We start from the raw sequence: 10195 nt of genomic DNA, 5'->3' as shown, positions 1-10195 counted from the left end.
GCATCGAACTTTGCATCGGAATCCGGGGATGTACTGTATGGTGACTAACATAATATAATAACAAAATAAAAAAAAATAGGATAGATAGGAAGGGCAGAGGATTTTTAGGGCAGTGAATATACTCTGATGATATCATAATGTTGAATGTATATCATTATACATTTGTCCAATCCCGCAGAATGAACATCAAGAGTGAACTGTAATGTAAACTGTGGACTCTGGTGACAATGATGTGTCAATGTAGGTTCATCAGTTGTAATAAATGTACCACTCTGGGGAGGGGGGACCTTGATAGTTGNTCAATGTAGGTTCATCAGTTGTAATAAATGTACCACTCTGGGGAGGGGGGACCTTGATAGTTGGGGAGGTTATGCATGTGAGGGGGCAGGGCATATATGGTAAATCTTTCTCTCAACTTAATTGTGAACCTAAAACTACTCTAAAATAAAGACTTTTTGGAGGGGAAAAAAAAAAGAAGATTGATAATTGCAGGAGAAAATGGACAAGTAATAGATATAAAACAGATGCTCAACTACTAATCAAAGCAATGTAAAATGAAATGACAAAATAATATGTTTTGCCTCTTGTAAAATGAATTGTTAGTAGTCTGAACTGAGCAGGGTGTGGGGGGAATNAGAGGGGAAAAAAAAAGAAGATTGATAATTGCAGGAGAAAATGGACAAGTAATAGATATAAAACAGATTCTCAACTACTAATCAAAGCAATGTAAAATGAAATTACAAAATAATATGTTTTGCCTCTTGTAAAATGAATTGTTAGTAGTCTGAACTGAGCAGGGTGTGGGGGGAATGATAAACTCTCTTAGATGAGAAATGAGATTTTAAATTGGAACATTTTTAGAGGGTGATTTAATAAGATAAATAAGAAATTTAAATGTATAAATTTTGCCTCAGCAATTCTACTCTTAGAAATATATTCCAATGAAATAATTAGACAAGTACACAAAATTCGTGTATACCTATGTGGAAATTTCATAATAAGGAAATAATACAGATTAAAAATAACCTTAATGTTTATTGGTCAAGTTTGGTTAAAGAACGGTAGAGTTATAAAATGAAATATGGCAAAGCCTTCAAAAGGATAAAGTGATTATTATGTAGAGTTTTCCCTGAATGCAAGCATAGTTGGACACTAGGAGATTGAGTAATGTAACTTTCTATATTAATGTATGAAAAGATCATATATCTATAAATGTTTGTTATAGATCAAATAATGCCCCCCACAAAGGAGATTCAAGCAATGTGACCATGGAGGCATGGATTAGAAAGACACAGCCAAGATAGGATTATTATTCTACAGAGAAGCAAAGTGAGCCTGAGAGAGGCCATGTAAATTTCCCAAGGTCAAATAGTGACTAGTAAGTGACAGAATTTGGATTCCAACCAGGTTGTCTGACTTCAGAATGTCGTTCATGGGCATAGGATAGTATGAGTTCAAGGTTCAACTGATTGACTTCTCTTTATTGAGCATCTATGTGTGTGTCATATACCAAGCAAGCCCTGCCCTTGGGAAAGGTAATCATTTCTTAGATGCATATATATTAATATTATATATTAATATATATTTAAAAAGGAAATAGTTTTCCTTTTTAATTACTACATAACATTTTTTTTTGAACACTTACTTATGCCAGATGTTATGTTAAATGCTGGAATGTAGCAATGAACAAGAAAGGGAGCTCTGTACCTCTGGAGCTTAGAGGAGGAAATAGACAGTGAATCCCTAAATGACCTCAGCCAAGCAAAGAGGCAAGGTAAGAACATTCCAGGCAGTAGGACTAGCATGGGCATCAGGCAGGAAAGGTATGCATTTATCCAGCAAATCCCTGTAGATCACAGGGTTGTCTCCTTGAAGAGGAAACAGAGAAAGGATTGAGTTCCCATAGGATTTAACGAAACTCCCACAAGTTCTTACTCAACATATCCCATTTTAATGATTAGCTTCATGAGGTCAATCTCTTAAGACAGAGGACTATAAAATATTCCTTTGTTAGAACACTATAGTTCTATACTGTCATCATGGGATTATTTTAATTAAAGTACTCGAATAAACCTTAATTGTTAAGTATTTAATTAAAGTATTTGATTCAAATCAAATCAGAGAAGTCAGATTTCTCTAATAGTCTTAAAATACATACACGCACACACACACATTCACACATTCACACTGATACATTCTCACATCCATACACAGGCAGTAACACACCCTTACACACATGATCACAGGCATTTCCTCATACACATTCACATACTCTCATGCATATTTACTTGCAGTAGAGCACCCTCACACTCATGTACAACCATATAAACACACACATGGTCACACACTCATCTCACATAAACCCACACATTCTAAGGGAGGGTGCACAACTCATTTATTCAATATTTTAACGAATACTTATTATTCATCTGCCATGTGCCTAGAGATACAACAAAAAACAGGATTCATCTCTGCCCTCATGGGGCTGACCTTCTAGTGGGAGGTACAGAAACTCAACAAGACAACAAAAAATGCAGATTATAATTCCAGGTTGTGATGAACACCATGGAGAAAATAAGTCAGGTGATGAGACAATAGTTTCTGGAGGGTAGATGATTTAGGGAAGATGGAGAAGCCTTCTCTGGAAGACAGCATTTGAACTGAGGCCTGAATGACAATAATGAGCCAATCATTCAGAGAAGGGGAGAGAAGACAGTGCAGGCTGAGAGAAGAACAAGTGCCTGGAGAAAGGGCTTGGTGTAGACAAGGAAAAGAATGTGGTCGTATGGCTGAACTTTAATGAGCAAAGAGGTAGTGAAATAAGAGCTAGGAAGGGACACAGAACTTAAATTAAGCCAGCTCTGGATCCCTCCTACATTGTTNTAAACCATGGGGCTGAATTGGGATTTATTCTAAGAACAAACAGAAATAATGGACAGAATGTAAGCGTCCCCACTTGATAGGATTTGTAGCTTTATTAAGTCCTCTCTGGCTACAATTTGAGGAATGTACTAGACAGGACAAGGGCAGAAGCTGGAGACCCCTGGGGAGGTGGAGGCAGTTGGCCAGGAGACAGTCATGATGGTGGTATTGGTATGAATGGTCACAGTGGAACTGAGGAGAAGGTCATAGATTTAGGATGTATGTTGGAAGTAAGAAAGCCAGGACTTTGTCAAAGCTTTGGTGAGGTGATGAGATAGGGTAGGGTTAAGGATGCCTTCCAGGTCTTCTGCTTGAGCATCTGAGAATATTGTAGTAGCTGGCCTTTATTTAATCACTGCCTGTGTCATAGTAATCGCTTCTATTTATCCAGTGCTGTGTGCCAAGTATGTGCTGTATACGTATTATCTCATTTATTCTTTCCAGCATCTCTATAAAGTAGGCCCTATTTTTACCTCTGCTTGAAATGAGGAAACTAAGGCTCAGTGAGGTTCACTTCCTCAGTCCAGGGACTTGTATGTAAGTGTTGGAATCAGAATTTAAATGCAAAAACTCTGAACCCAGAGTCACCTCAGTGAGACATTGAGTAACCATTATTTCAGAAACCTATCACTTCACATTTGAATTGCCATGGTCTTTATTACTAGTTTCTCTTTTGTCCTCAAGTTGACTCAAATGGTGATCAGTTCACTACAATTTGTATCCTTGCCCTAGACACGGAAGAACAAGTGAAGTGCTAACCATTCATTTTTCTGTTTATGCTGTATAAAAAGGTAGTACAGGTGGATTAGAATTATAATTGGAAATGAAGTTTGAGGATTATATTTGGATTATATTTTGTCTCTAATAAAATTGAGAGATTTAGCTATATAAAATTTTATCTATATCAAATGAAAAATTTCAGAGATGAGTGCTTTGCATATATTTTTCTCCATTACTAATTAGGGTTTGGGGCACACTGTTGGCAGGAATCAGAACCTATTATTAAATATGATATTACTCTTGCTTAATTGGCTTGTACCTTTTCTGGTACTTCTAGGATGGTCCCTGTCCCCATTCAGCAATGTACACGTCCTTGACTTAGGATCTTCCTTTCTTCACACTTTCTCCTGATATCATCAGCTTCTGTGACTTCAGTTCTCACCATCTGGCCAGTCCTGACCTTCTGCGCCATTGACCTCTCTCAGAGCTCGGTGTAGCATTTCTTGTCCACTGGCTCCAGGCAGGAGGGAGAGGGAAGGAAAAGTGAACTCTAGAGAGCAGAGTGGGGCGAGGTGATGAAGATGATGTTGATGACGATGATGATTATAAGGTGTAAGGGGAGACAAGCCAGATTCAAGGTCCTATTTAAGACATTCAAGGATAATTTTATCTGCACTATTCATGTGGGCCCTATGAGCTTGAGACAAATCTACACTTAGTTTCTGAACACTGAACTGTTACTGTTTATAGAGGACATCCACTGTTCTGTGCTCAAGTGAATATATGTAATTGCACAAACATTACATAGGGACAATAATCCCTATATCCAGCACTCTAAATATAAACCCCAACCGTTGTATAATAAGAATGACAAGCATAATCCAACCAGAGATGGTCCTGGGAGGCCAGAGAGGCCACGGAGTTTGCTTGGCTAGATGGTATATGGAATAAAATGGGTATGTAACCCAGTACATACCGTTCAGATTTCTAACCAAAATAGGCTTAGGTGTTAATCTAACCTAGAGGAAAGAATGTGTTCTTTACACTGTGTCTGACCCTCCCAACTCCCACCCCTATACCATGATATCTTTCTTAGTGAATAAAACAGGCAGCAGAAACATGAGGTGAGAATACAGAGGGAGGTAAAAATAGGAGAGAGGGAGGAGGTGAAAGACACAGATCAATTAATCCTCCAATTTTTTTAAATCAGAAAAAACCTTGGCATTCAGTGATGATGAATCAATGCTGCTGACAGATACATCATGTTAGGATCTCAACAATCTAATTCTTCCATCAACAGAAAAGGCAGGTAATTACCACATTATCAAAAGGCTTAAAAAATACAGGAGGGAATGCCATACAAGTACTAGTGCTGCATTATCTGACTCATCCTGTTAAAGACTTAGCACTATGTTCCAAACTGATCAGCACTCCTGGAGAGTGGGTAGCAGGGTAGGTTAAAACCTTGCCAGGCAGTCCTTCTTAGGAGAGAAATGTCTTTTGGTTAGAAAAACAAACAAACAAAAAATGTATGAAGCGTCATTTCAGTTGTGGAAAGACAGGCCTTTGGACATGGCCAGTTGTGAGATAAGGATAAATAAGAAAGCATTGCATTGTTCTTCATAGTGAAATGGGAAGAATTTTTAATTTTCAGGGACATGAGAGAGGGACAGCTCATTTCTTGGACATTCCAGAGATGAAAGGAGAAGGAGGAAGATAACGTTCAAGGAAAAGTCACAAAATGACTAATTCTCAATAGCACAAATAGCCAAAGGACTTTCAAGAACATCAGTGTCTAATATTAATCTTATCTGTTGTGCTATAACTCATTGTAACTACTCACCAGATCAACAATAAAAGTTTATTGCACATAACTATCTTTGATAACTGCTTTGTTTGGATTGTTTTTTGGAGAATTTAAAAGGGGGTTTGATCTCTGTTGAGCCAACTAAAGAAAGACAGCTTCCACAAGAAGTCAGAGATAAATGAGTTAAAAATTCAGCAGAAGCCAAAAACTAGATGTGACTGTAAGAAATAAGTTTGAGAGGATCCTCAAAGAGACACACTGTGGTATACACTGAATTTCCCACTATAGGGAGATGGAATTTAACATTAAAACTCATAAAGCTAGGGGCGCCTGGGTGGCTCAGTCAGTTAAGCCTCTGACTCTTGATTTAAGCTCAGGTCCTGATCTCAGGGTTGTGAGCTTGAGCCCCGTGTTGTACTCAGCACTAAGCATGGAGCCTGCTTGGGATTCTCTCTCTCCCTATCCCTCTGACTCTCCTTCCTCCCTCTCTCCCTCTCTTAAAAACAAAAACAAAAACAAAAACCAAACAAAAACAAAAACAAAAAAACCCAACTTGAAACAACTTGTAAGGCTAGAAAACTGAGGCTTACATCTAAGTTATATTGCATACATCAAAAAATTGTTTAATCTGTTCCATTGTTTTGAATAGCTTGAAAGGGAAATAAATTAAATACCCAATAATAGATGATTAAGAAAAAATGATAATGTATCTGCTAGATGAAAAATTATGTAGTCAATAAAATAATATTTACAAAGGATTTAAAATAATAAGGTTTTGGTATGTTGTTTAAGATGAAAATAAATGATATCCATTATGTATGCTGTATGATTGGAACTCTGCATTACCTAAATTCATCCTAGGAATACAGAGATGACTTAATGCTAAGAAACTTATTGAGGTACTTTCTTTTTTTTTTTTTTAAGATTTTATTTATTTATTCGACAGAGATAGAGACGGCCAGCGAGAGAGGGAAACACAAGCATGGGGAGTGGGAGAGGAAGAAGCAGGCTCATAGCGGAGGAGCCTGATGTGGGGCTTGATCACGCCCTGAGCCGAAGGCAGACGCTTAACCGCTGTGCTACCCAGGCGCCCCTATTGAGGTACTTTCACTAGTTAATACATCAAAGGAGGAAAATGCATTCATTTCCATAGATACTAAAAACAAAATATCTGTTCTTTATTTTTATAATTCATTAGCATAATAACAGATGGATTCTTCCTTAACATGATTTTCTACCTAAGGCCAAAGCCAGGATCTTGCTTAATGTTGAATAACTAGATACATTCCTATTAAAGTCTAGGAACCATTTAATATTATTTGAGCTATACTAACTAGTCAGGCCAATAAGCTAGAAAACTAGCAAATACATATAATCTAGGTATATGTCAATAAAGAACCGATCAAGTAAATGATAGAGCACACATACAGTAGAATACCAGAGGCCATCTGCAAATAAGAGACTAATATCATATTGTTAAAATAAAAGTGAAAAGGTATAGAACACGTTAAACAATGTATATAGCGTGCTTCTGTTTGTATAAGGGAAAAGAGCAAGTGTGTATATACACAGACTATTTAGAAAAGGAGAAGATTTGAAATATGATAAGGGGAGGAGTAGGGATCTGGAAGTCTGGGATATGAAGGAAATTTTTCATATAAATCCTTTTTTTTATTTGGATTTTTGATTTTAAGTATTACTTTTTTAACAGGAACTAAGAATTAGAAGAAAAAAACTTCATAAATTAAAATATAACAGGAAACTAAACATCCAATAATAGAAAAGTGCTTAAATAAACTATGGTAAAATGCACTTTATGGGATTTAAGGCAGCCATTAAAAATTATATGTGTAAAATTAAATTTAAATGAGAAAATATAGTATTTTGCTCAATAAATATTTGTTGAATGAATGAAATGATGAATCCCAAATGAGAGGAGAGATAGCATAAAAATTGTGGATACTGAATCATCATAATTATATAACACCACCACATATATATAGATATATCGAGAGAGAGAGAGAGAGAAATGTGAGAAGAAAGAAAAATGTAATAGTGGTATCTTCTGCTTGTTGATATAGTGTACAATGAAAAACAATGTCTTCTATTTTTCTGAATTTCAGAAATTTGTATAATAAATGTGTATTGTTTTAAAATGAAAAAGTTTGTTTTAATTTAGGAAGCAAGGCGCTCTATCTACTTTTCTGAAGAAATGTGGATAATAGCAAATAAATTACCCCCAGCGGTGGTTCATGCAGACCCTGCGGTGTGGACACAATTCCCTTAATACTCACCTTAAACTCTACTGTTGATTTTGAGTTTTACTTGCAAAATAAACAGTGAGCCAAAAGCAAAACACTGATACAATTGAACTTGATCTGATTTATGTTAAAAGCAGAGACTTGCCTGAGGCAAAATTCTTTAGGAAAACATTCCAACAAGTTAAGAAAAGGTTGTGAGCTTGTACTTAAACCAGGTGAATTTTCATTCATAAAACTATTTCCTGCTCCTATTACAGCATTGTAAAAAAATAAGTTAGAAACTGCTGCCCTTGTACTTTAAATTTAGTATGTATTTACTTTGTAGGAAAGAAGTAAGTGGCTGTGTGAAAAATGTCTGAAGCACTCAGTTGATGTTTGTTAATGGTGATGTTTTAGTAAAACTATTTGAAGTCAGTTGGAATCATTATTGGAAATCAAGACTTAGTAAAGTAAGGGATTTTGTTGTCTCTCTAGCAGCTATTTAGATATTTTTGAACACCAGGCTATCGGTCTATGGTATATAAATTTGTTGTTAGTTTCAGTGGTTACTAGTAATTGATAAATGTTACGTCACATACCAAATCTCCTATTCAAACCCTTTGCCCACTTAAACATTTTTTACAAGAGTAGCGCTCATCTTTTTTTATACAAGACAGCTAATTTTTCTTTTGCTAATTTTCAAACAACAAAATATTTTCTCCCCCGCATTTGAATTACGATTTTTTTAAAGTAAGTTTCCAAAATTTTGAGAGGAGAAATAAAGCCAAAGCTCAATGACTTCTTATTCCCTCACATTAACCATTTAGTATATCTTTCAGTAACCTCAGTAATCTATGTTCCCCCCAACACGCACGTTATTTCCTGAGCAACATACCTGCGTCTCTTGCCAGAATCCCACAGCGTACCATTTCAGTTCCACTTCATCTCTTCGCTCACCATGTTCTTCCCATTGCCTTGTCTTCTGTTCTTTTTTTTCTTTTTTTTTTAAAAAAGATTTTGTCTATTTATTTGACAGAGACAGCCAGCGAGAGAGGGAACACAAGCAGGAGGAGTGGGAGAGGAAGAAGCAGGCTCCTAGCGGAGGAGCCTGATGTGGGGCTCAATTCCAGAACGCTGGGATCACGCCCTGAGCCGAAGGCAGACGCTTAACAACTGCGCCACCCAGGCGCCCCTTGTCTTCTGTTCTTGGCCTGAAGTGCTCTGGTTCAGGCACTCATGAGGTGGCAAACAGTCAGCTGGTGCTGCTGTCATCTCAAGACTTGACTGAAGTTAAAAAATCTTCTCATAAGCTCACTCACATGGTTGTTGTCTGTTAGCCAAGGCCTCCATTTCTCCCCACATGTACTTCTCCATAAACTGTCACTACCGGCTTCCTCCAGGGTTATTAATGAGAGAGAAGGAGAACAAGATAAAAGCCAGAGGATGTGAATACCAGGAGTGGGGATTACTGGGAGTCATCTTGGAGTCTGGCTACCCTCAGAACTACCACGCTTAGAAACCCAGACGAAGTCCCAGCTTTTCTTAGAAGCTTTCTTTAATCACTACTCTTCTATGATTTCTTTCTTCACAGAACACCTTTAGAAGTTCTCTACAATACTTGGCTCTTAATAACGTCATTTTTGAAATTTTTTGTGTTTCATTTTAAGTAATTCTTCTCAGTGCAATGTAAACTCCTTAAGTACAGTAAGACTCAATATATTTGATAATTCCTATCTCAATTTCAGCAATACTGAGCTTAGTAAATATTGGGATGAGTCTATTTGAGGATAGTGGTACTGAATACTTTATGCTGATTAAAAAGGCCTGAGGAGCTTTTAAAAAATACCAGTGCTTAGGTGATATCCCCAGATGGACACTGGTATTCATTTAAATGCTTCTCAGGTGATTCCAATGAGCAGCCAGTAGCTTAGAATATTTCCTGCCTCAGATATAAAATTAAGAGGAACCTATTTTGAATTATATTTTTTTGTTGTTGTTCATCATCCTACAATTCCACCAAACAAAACATTTGGCATTTTTTTTAAACATTTGCTATTTTTAATACAGTTCTCTTAATTAAGAAGATCAAGTAACCATAACTCCATTAGTGGTGAATCTAGTTTTTTCACATATATAGTTTTTACTTCATACTCTGTCCAAAATAGAAATATACATAATTGTTTTTCCAAAATGTGCAATTATCATGTGATCTAATAGAAAAATTAAATTACTAAATATAATATAAAAATTGCCCAAGAGTCATGACAATCAAATGAAATGGTTACAACTGCAGGTCATAAAATTATTTCCAATAGATAAAATTTATAGTCTGAAGATTGTTTTTAATCCAGCCATTTAAGATCTGTCAGGAAAGGCAGGGTCTATTTCACTTGAAGTCCTTACATTGTCTTTTCCCTTCTTTTACATTGTCCATGAGGCTTTTAAATTCTCAACCAGTTCTACTTCCAAAGGTTCCCCACTATCTGCCGCCACCCCTCCCTCCCCC

General features: G+C 36.6%; 1 long non-coding RNA gene across 2 annotated transcripts in view; it reads right to left on the bottom strand.

Annotated features, from left to right (window-relative positions):
- LOC117801794 overlaps positions 1-8715 on the bottom strand; it is a 20366-nt gene extending 11651 nt beyond the window's left edge. Inside the window, exons 1-2 of one of the 2 annotated variants that reach the window (XR_004624505.1) lie at positions 8585-8715; positions 3962-4156 (exon numbers count right to left, since the gene is read on the bottom strand). This is a non-coding gene — a long non-coding RNA (uncharacterized LOC117801794). The remainder of the gene's footprint in view (positions 1-3961; positions 4157-8584) is intronic. The other variant, XR_004624504.1, reaches the window with a different exon arrangement.
- Positions 8716-10195: the final 1480 nt, after the last annotated feature.

The sequence above is a fragment of the Ailuropoda melanoleuca genome, chromosome 4, assembly GCF_002007445.2.
Source record: "Ailuropoda melanoleuca isolate Jingjing chromosome 4, ASM200744v2, whole genome shotgun sequence".
NCBI lineage: Eukaryota > Metazoa > Chordata > Mammalia > Carnivora > Ursidae > Ailuropoda > Ailuropoda melanoleuca.
Note: the sequence above shows the minus strand (reverse complement) of the source record. Positions and strands in the feature narration are given on the sequence as shown.